This window comes from Saimiri boliviensis, chromosome 9 (genome assembly GCF_048565385.1).
Source record: "Saimiri boliviensis isolate mSaiBol1 chromosome 9, mSaiBol1.pri, whole genome shotgun sequence".
Classification (NCBI taxonomy): domain Eukaryota; kingdom Metazoa; phylum Chordata; class Mammalia; order Primates; family Cebidae; genus Saimiri; species Saimiri boliviensis.
The window spans coordinates 6,414,053-6,424,022 of NC_133457.1; positions in this window are offsets into that span (position 1 = coordinate 6,414,053).

The window sequence follows — 9,970 nt, forward strand, 5'->3', positions numbered from 1 at the left end:
AGTGCAGGCACGGGGCAAGCATGAGCCACCACACCGTGTTTGTTTGGTTTTTTTGTTTTGTTTTGTTTGGTTTTGGTTTTGGTTTTGGTTTTGGTTTTGGTACAGAAGGGGTCTCAGTAGGTTGCCCACGCTGGTATAGAACTCTTGAGCTCAAATGATCCTCCCGCCTGGGCCTCCAAAGTGTTGCGTTTACAAGCGTGAGCCACCTTACCCAGCCTTATTTCCCCTTTCAATACCCAATTCGTTTCTCAAGGACAGAGACTGTTTCTTGCTTTTATCTTTATATCTGTAAAATACAGCACAATGCAAGGACCACTGTAGGACTCAGTAAATAACTGTTGAGTTTATATTAGGTCAAATGTAATGTATTTCTGTTGTACAGGCTCAAAGAATTTAGCAGACTGCATCTCATCCCACCCCCCCCCCCCAAATTATCCAGGAGGCAAGAGAGCAAAAGTTAGCTTAGAAAAGCCCCTTCCATCCGTAGTGGTCCAGGTATTCTGAATAACTACATTCAGCCTCAACTATTAAGCTACAAAGGAGCATTCAGGGAGTCACCAGAGACAATAGATTACTTTCGTTAACCTAAAAAAAAAAAAAAAAAATGTAGTAACAGTACATAATACTCTATTAAAGTCTAACGAACACAAAAGAACACTGAGAAATAGCTCCTTCCCTTGTACAATTTGCCATTAATTTTTGGAGATTTTTGCCTTTTTTTTTTCTTTGGAAGCAATGGTGAGTCCAGGGAAAGGGAGCCTCTCTCGTAAATGGCTTATTTACTGGGGAGCTCCTCACAGGGGAACTTGAAGCAATCTTTCTAAAACATAATTCCAATTCTAGGTCATAGTCCTGCATAAGGAGAGTGGAAAAGACAAATTCTTGTCCTGGCATAGACCCCATTTGAGTCCAAATGCCTTTTCTGGCTGCAGACTCTTTGGCTTCCTCAGGTGCCATACTCTCAGCCCAGTTGACCTCTTATGGCCCCAGAAGGTACCTGTGTCCCTTTGTATGTGCCTTCCCGCTGTCTGAAACATACCTCTTCTTCCCTATTTAAGATCACTTACTCATCCTTGATCTCCAGCTAAAATCACTCCCTTCTTTCCTACCTACAGACTCATATCTCTTTTTCCCACAATCTTATTTATTTATTCATTTATTTGAGATGGAGTCTCACTTTATCACCAGGCTAGAGTGCTGTGGCACCATCTAGGCTCACTGCAATCGCCGCCTCCCAGGTTCAAGCGATTCTCCGGCCTCAGCCTCCCAAGTAGCTGAGACTACAGGTGCACGCCATCACGCCCAGCTAATTTTTGTGTCTTTTAGTACAGACCGGATTTCACTGGGTTAACCAGGATGGACTCAATCTCCTGACCTTATGATCTGCCTGCCTCGGCCTCCCAAAGTGCTGGGATTACAGGTGTGAGCCACTGCATCCAGCCATTTCCCCACAATCTTATAATCCTTGTCAGTTCTCACATTGCTCTGAAGTTATTTTGTTTTGTTTTGTTTTGTTTTAGGCTACAGTGCAGTAGCATGATCACAGCTCACTGCATCTTCAACCTCCTAGGCTCAAGCGATTCTCCCATCTCAGCCTCAGCCTCCCAAGTAGTAGCTGGGACTACAGGTGTGTACCACCATGCCTGGCTGATTTTTTTTTTTTTTTTTTTTTTTTTTTTTTTTTTTTTTTTTTTTTTTTTTTGTAGAGACAGGCTCCCACTATGTTGCCCAGGCTGGTGTCAAACTCCTGAGCTCAAGCACTCCTCCTGCCCCAGGCTCCCAAAGTGCTGGGATTACAGGCATAAGCCACTGCACCCAGCCTGAAGTTAGTTCTTCTTTATCTCTTCCACTTGACTGAGTTTTGTTCATATTTATATCCCTAGTAGCAACCCTAGAATTCTGCTTTGAATATAATAACCCCTTATGTTTGGTGAATGAATTAATTGTAACGTATATGGAAGAATCTGAATGATTAGATGAGTGAGCAAACTTCAGAGTGTGAAAGGTTAAAATCATGTTGAAGGACAAGCCCGGCAAAGGAGGAAAAAGCAGGCAAGAGAAATTTGGAGGACGAATTTATTCCTGTTTCTTCCACGAGACTGAATTTCTTCTTCTTAAGAAGAATCAATGTACATAAAAAATGTGCATATTCATATGTATGATCTCAGTGCTTCATTCATCTTCTTTGCCTAACACCAGGTTTGGCACAGAAAACAAGCCCGTTAACTGTTTGCGAAACGAGAGGAAGTATGGTACAGCGGGGAGGGCATAGAATTTAATGAGAGAAAAGAAAAACCAGTGATGTTGGGCATAAAGTTCTCCAAACCTGAATTTTCCTATTTGTTAAATTGTGATCATTAATCAACCTTCTGGCCAAGGCTGTTGTAAGGATTAAAGAACTCAAGCACCTGGTGCTCAGTTAATAAATTTTGGCGACTCCTTGAATGAATGAATGAATGAATGAATGAATGAGTAAATGAATTAACAAAGATACCTTCCTTAGAAGGATTAATAGGACAGAATTGGAAGCTTCAGAGGAAAAGGTGGAACTTGTGATAGATGGTTCTCACCTATACTTTGTGAGATTTAGATTTAATACAGTGAGAACACTGGGATTATGAAGCCACGAAGCAAATGAAACAGGTCTCCAGGTTGATTATCTCAGCAGCAGGATATAAAAGAAGAAGGCTCATGTCAGACATGCATAACCTGAAACTACATTGGAAATGATAAGACTTATACCAGAGTCGGCCGGGCGCGGTGGCTCCAGCCTGTAATCCCAGCACTTTGGGAGGCCAAGGCGGGTGGATCACGAGGTCGAGAGATCGAGACCATCCTGGTCAACATGGTGAAACCCCGTCTCTACTAAAAATACAAAAAATTAGCTGGACATGGTGGCGCGTGCCTGTAATCCCAGCTACTCGGGAGGCTGAGGCAGGAGAATTGCCTGAGCCCAGGAGGCGGAGGTTGCAGTGAGCCGAGATCGGGCCATTGCACTCCAGCCTGGGTAACAAGAGCGAAACTCTGTCTCAAAAAAAAAAAAAAAAAAAAAAAAAAAAAAAAAAAAAGACTTATACCAGAGTCATGGTTCTGGGAAGAGGAAGAAGGAACTCAGCCTAAGGCAATGAGTGTGACTGTCTGGTGTTGACACCTGTGTAATCTGCTGCTCTAGGTCCCAAATTATGAAACTATAGTCATGGCTAAAACTTTGCCCCAAAAGCAGTTTAAGACTTGCTCAAATACAAAAGTTAACATCCAAATGAAGATGCCTAGAAGTGAAGGCCTGTAAGAAGATACAGAGACGTTTACACCCTTCTGTCATCTATACAATGTAGGTTGAGTCTGATTTTTAAAAAGATTCTTAGTCATACTTCTGCATCTCAAATAATTTATATCGAAAATGCAAAACTAAGACATAGGAAAGAATGAAAGTATTAAAACTAGCATTGAAAGGGTGTCAAATCATTCAACTTCTCTGAACACTGCTGTAGTCTAAAAATGTTTACTTATTTTTATTTTTATTTTTATTTTTTTTGAGATACAGTCTTGCTCTGTTGCCCAGGCTGGAGTGCAATGGCTCAATCTCGGCTCACTGCAACCTCTGCCTCCTGGGTTCAAGCAATTCTCCTGCCATAGCCTCCCAAGTAGCTGGGATTACAGGCATGTGCCACCACGCCTGGCTAATTTTGTATTTTTAGTGGAGACGAGGTTTCTCCATGTTGGTGAGGCTGGTCTCGAGCTCCCAACGTCAGGTGATCTGCCCGTCTCGGCCTCCCAAAGTGCTGGGATTGCAGGCGTGAGCCACTGTGCCCAGCCAGCTAAAATGTTTAACTTTGAAACTCTCTCTCATAGATCACTATGACTAGTAACACGTAATATCTACAAGACCTAACTGCATTCTCAGTCTCAATGTCTTTCTTTTGCCTATAGCTCAAGTTGCTACGTTCTCAAGGCAGGCTCAGTCCTGCCCCTACTCTGAAAAACTCCTCTTGACCTCCAAGCATGGTGGCTCATGCCTGTAATCCCAGCACTTTGGGAGGCTGAGGCAGGTGGATCACCTGAAGTCAGGAGTTCAAGATTAGCCTGGCCTGCATAGTGAAACCCCATCTCTACTAAAAAAAAAAAAAAAAAAAAAAATTAGCTGGGTGTGATGGCAGACTTCTGTAATCCCAGCTACCTGGGAGGCTGAGGCAGGAGAATCACTGGAACCCAGGAGGTGGAGTTTACAGTGAGCCAACATGGCACCATTGCACTCCAGCCTGGGCAACAGGAGAGAGACCCCATCTCAGAAAAGAAAGACAAAACGACCTTTGACCTTAAGTACAGCACACTGGCTATTTGCATCTATTTCTTATTCTAATATCCTGAGCCAGATATGATAGCAGCTTCTGTATGAACATTGACCAAAGCCAATTCATCTTATTTCTTATTTTAAAAGCAACACTGCCACTTCACTTAAGCACATTTCTCCAACAATTCAACCAGTCACATCTGTGGTTTTGCCTTCTTTTCTTTTTTTCTTTCTTTTTTTTTTTTTTTTTTGTGAGACAGAGTCTTGCTCTTGTTGCCCAGGCTGGACTGCAAAGGCTCCATCTCAGCTCACTGTGACTTCTGCCTCTGGGGGTCAAGCAATTCTCCTGCCTCAGCCTCTCAACTAGCTGAGATTCCAGGCACCTGTCACCACACCTGGCTAATTTTTGTATTTTTAGTAGAGGCAGGGTTTCTTTTTTTTTTTTTTTTTTTTTTTGAGACAGAGTTTCGCTCTTGTTGCCCAGGCTGGAGTGCAATGGCGCGATCTCGGCTCACCGCAACCTCCGCCTCCTGGGTTCAGGCAATTCTCCTGCCTCAGCCTCCTGAGTAGCTGGGATTACAGGCACACGCCACCATGCCCAGCTAATTTTTTTAGTATTTTTAGTAGAGACGGGGTTTCACCATGTTGACCAGGATGGTCTCGATCTCTTGACCTCATGATCCACCCGCCTCGGCCTCCCAAAGTGCTGGGATTACAGGCTTGAGCCACCGCGCCCGGCCCTGAGGCAGGGTTTCAATATGTTGGCCAGGCTGGCCTTGAACTCCTGACCTCAGGTGATCCGCCCGCCTCGGCCTCCCAAAGTGCTGAGATTACAGGTATGAGCCACCGCGACCAGCTGGTTTTGCCTTCTTTTCTATTGTTCAAGGCAAGATAAGCAAATTTTAGCTCAATATTTTTTAAAAATACATTTTAAACAAGGAACTCTGTCACACAGTTACCAGAATTATTCAGGTAGAAACTGAATGCATGCCGGGGCTCTTAAAAATCACAGGATTGATGCTGCTGTTCTCCCAAAGCAGAAATCTTGGCTCCCATGTCAATTACAGCTAAGAACCTGGCCTCAGTCTGAACAGCACCAGGGAAAGGAAAAGCTACTTCTGCAGAGACAGCTTTTTTTTTTTTTTTTTTTTGAGACTGAGTTTTGCTCTTGTTACCCAGGCTGGAGTGCAATGGCGTGACCTCAGCTTACCGCAACCTCTGCCTCCTGGGTTCAAGCAATTCCCCTGCCTCAGCCTCCCGAGTAGCTGGGTCTACGGACACACGCCACCATGCCCAGCTAACTTTTGTATTTTTAGTAGAGGCGGGGTTTCACCATGTTGACCAGGATGGTCTCGATCTCTTGACCTCATGATTCACCCGCCTCGGCCTCCCAAAGTGCTGGGATTTTAGGCGTGAGCCACCACACCTGGCCCAGAGACAGCTTTTTATCAACAACTCTGGTTATAAACCTAGTCTTCTGAAACTGCCTCCTTGCAACTTTCTCCCACTGGTTTTATTTCTGCCCTCTGGAGGCAGACAAAATAACAACACTCACCTTCCATGTGACTTCCCTTCCAATGAATTGAACATGCCTGTCATTTGCTCCCTAGAGATTCTCTTTTCCTGAATAAACGTCCCCGACGTGCCAAACTCGTCCAAGACCTCTCTTTATCCTTCTTTCTTAACTGCTCTGAGGGCCTGCTTGTTCAGCATCTCTGAAAGTTAATGATATGGTTTGGATCCGTGTCCCCACCCAAATCTCATGTTGAAATGTAATCCCCAATGCTGGAGGTGGGGCCTGGCGGGAGGTGATTGGCTCATGGGGGCAGAGTTCTCATGAATGGCTTAGCACCATGCCCCAGTTGATACTGTTTAGTGAGTGAGTTCTCAGGAGATCTGGTTGTTTCAAAGTGTATAGCAACCTTCCCCCTCTCTAGGTCCTGCTCTTGCCATGTAAGACGGCTGCTTCTACTTTACCTTTTGCTGTAAGTAAAAGCTCCTTGAGGCCTCCCCAGGAGCAAATGCCACTAGGCTTTCTATACAGCCTACAGAACTGTGAGCCAATTAAACCTTTTTTTTTTTTTTTTTTTTTTTTTTTGAGACGGAATCCATCTTTGTTGCTCATGCTGGAGTACAATGGCATGATCTTAGCTCACCACAATCTCCACCTCCTGGTTCAAGCGATTCTCCTGCCTCAGCCTCCTGAGTAGCTGGGATTACAGGCACATGCCACCATGCCCAGCTAATTTTTGTATTTTTAGTAGACACAGGGTTTTGACATGTTGGCCAGGCTGGTCTCGAGCTCCTGACCTCAGATGACCTGCCAACCTCAGCCTCCCAAAGTGCTGGGATTGCAGGCATGAGCCACCACACCCAGGCTTTTTTCTTTATGAATTACTCAGTCTCAGGTATTTCTTTATAACAGTGCGAGAACTGACCGATAAAGTTGGACATCTAGATTTCACTCATAGTATTTCAGGTATGGTAAGAATACACCTCAAAGAGTGTTATCTTTTCCTGCTTCAGTTTAGACAAAACTCTATCATTACAGTTTAATATTGTGTTAAATTTCTTAGCAGCTTCTTCATTCTGTTAGCTCACGTTTCTTCTTCCATGATAAACTGTCAAGCTGGGCATAAATTAGATATGCAATTGATTTAATATTAACTGACATTAATTAGTTAATTGATTGAATATGTAATTTTATGAAGTTCTATTTGTTAGTTTCATTTTCACATCCCAGCCAACGAGAACTTTTTGGACATCGAGTCTATTATCAAGCAACCTTCCCAAGTTTTGTGACATTGATGAGTATGAAGCACGCTTTCCATGTTGCCATTTAAGTCATTATCAAAAACATAAAACAAGGACAAAGACATATCACCAGTAATTTTTCTCTTGTAGCAAAGTTATTTAAAAAGCATGAATTTAAAAAAATTTAAAAAGCTATGGATCTGGCCAGGCACAGTGGCTCATACCTGTAATCCCAGCACTTTGGGAGGCCAAGGTAGGTGGATCACCTGAGTTCAGGAGTTCGAGACCAGCCTGGCCAACATGGTAAAATCCCATCTCTACCAAAAATACAAAAATTGGCTTGTTGTGTTGGCGGGTGCCTGTAATCCCAGCTACTGGGAAAGCTGAGGTGGGAGAATCACTTGAGCCCGGGAGGCAGAGGTTATAGTGAGCCGAGATGGCACCACCGCACTCCAACCTGGGTGACAGAGCAAGACTCCGTCTCAAAAACAAACAAACGCCGGGCACGGTGGCTCAAGCCTGTAATCCCAGCACTTTGGGAGGCTGAGGCGGGTGGATCACGAGGTCGAGAGATCGAGACCATCCTGGTCAACATGGTGAAACCCCGTCTCTACTAAAGATACAAAAAAATTAGCTGGGCATGGTGGCGCGTGCCTGTAATCCCAGCAACTCAGGAGGCTGAGGCAGGAGAATTGCCTGAACCCAGGAGGCGGAGGTTGCCGGTGAGCCGAGATCGCGCCATTGCACTCCAGCCTGGGTAACAAGAGCAAAACTCCGTCTCAAAAAACAAACAAACAAAGAAACAAACAAACAAGCAAAACTATGAGTCTGTCCATCACACTGAATTACCTCGAGCCGTACCACCGAAGAGAGTTGAATCTTACTTTCCTTATAGACATTGTCACTACTCTTGCCCACTGCTATAGTTTGGATGTTTGTCCCTCAAGCCTCACATTGAAATTTGATCACCGATGCTGGAGGTGGGTCCCAGTGGGGGGTGTTTGTGTCATGGAGACAGATCCCTTACGACCGGCTAGGTGTCTTCCTCGAGTGGTGAGCCAGTTCTCACTCTATTAGTTCCTACAGGAGCTGGTTGTTAAGAAGAGCCTGGCACTTCCCCCGTCTCTCTTGCTTCCTCTCTTGCCCCGTGATCTCTGCACCCCTGCGCACGCCAGCTCCTCTTAGCCTTTGGTCATGAGTAGACGAAGCCCGAGCCCCGTGCCAGAGGCAGATGGCAGTGCCACATTTTTCTGCAGTCTGCAGACCCGTGAGCCAGATAAACTTCTCTTCTTTATAAATTATCCAGCCTCAAGGATTCCTGTTTGTTTGTTTTTGTATTTGTTTTTGTTTTTTTGAGACAGAGTCTCGCTCTGTCACCCAGGCAGTACAGTGGCAGGATCTCAGCTGGCTGCAATCTCCACCTTCCAGGTTGAAGCGATTCTCCTGCCTCCACCTCCCGAGTAGCTGAGACTTCAGGCACGTGCCACCACGCCCGGCTAATTTTTTGTATTTTTAGTAGAAATGTGGTTTCACCAAGTTAGCCAGGATGGTCTCCATCTCCTAACCTCGTGATCCACCCGCCTCGGCCTCTCAAAGTGCTAGTATTACAGACGTGAGCCACCTTGCCTGGCCTCAAGTATTCCCTTACAGTGACACATGGACCAAGACACACACCCTCTTACCTGATTTATTCCTGCTATGGTTTGAAGGTCTCCCCCAAGCTTCATGTGTTGCAAACTTAATCCCAAGAGCAACAGTGGTGACTCGTGGAACTTTTAAGAGGTGGTTAAGTCATGAGGGCTTTGCTCTCATGGATGGGTTAGTATCATTATCTATTTTACCTATGTGTCTCCTGAGTGGGTTCATCATCACAAGAGTGGGAGTGTTATAAAAGCAAGTTCAGCCCTCTCTTGCTATGTCAAGTGCTCTCTTGCTCTTTGCCTTTGGCCGGGGATGATGCAGTGAGAAGACCCTCACCAGATGTGGCCCCTCAGTCTTGGACTTCCCAGCCTCCAAAATTGTGAGTCAAATAATTTTGAGTTTATTACAAATTACCCAATCTGTGTTATTCTGTTGTAGCAGCGCAAAACAAACCAGGACAATTTTTTTTGGTCATTTTCTTTTCCTAAGAGGTCAAGATCTCTGAATGAGCCTGTAATCTCAACACTCTGGGAGGTCGAGGCGGGTGGATCACCTGAGGTCAGGAGTTCGAGACCACCCTGACCAATAGGGTGAAACCCTGTCTCTACCAAAAATACAAATGTTAGCCAGGCGTGGTGGCACACACCTGTAGTCCCAGCTACTCAAGAGGCTGAGGTGGGACTTGAATCCAGAGGTAGAGGTTTCAGTGAGCCAAGATCATGCCACTGCATTCCAGGCTGGGTGACAGAATGAGACTCCCTCTCAAAAAAGTAAAAAATAAATAAATAAATGATATGTAGATGTCTTCACATTAGTTGTGCTAAATACTATCATCCTCAAACAACTTCAGGATATGCCCTAGATAAAAAATGTGTGCATAGACATTCATACATATATGTGTCTATATCAGTCAGTTTGGGCTTCTGTAATAGAATACCACAGACCGGCTAGTTTAAATGACAGAAATTTATTTCTAATTTATTTCTCGGAGCCCGAGTGATGGAAGATCAAAGCACCAGCAGATCCCTTGCAGGATGAGAGCCTGAATCCTGGTTTGCAGATGGCCATCTTCTGATTGTATCCTCACAAGACACAGAGCAGAGACAGAGAAAGAAACTTTCTCATGTTTTTTTTTTTTTTACTGAGGCCACTAATCCCAGGCATGAGGGCTCCACCCTCTTGATCTAATTACTTCCCAAAGACCCCCGCCTTCTAACACCATCACTGCTTCCACTCATGCTGGAAGAAAAGGGGGAGGCTAGGCTTTCAACATACGAATTTCGG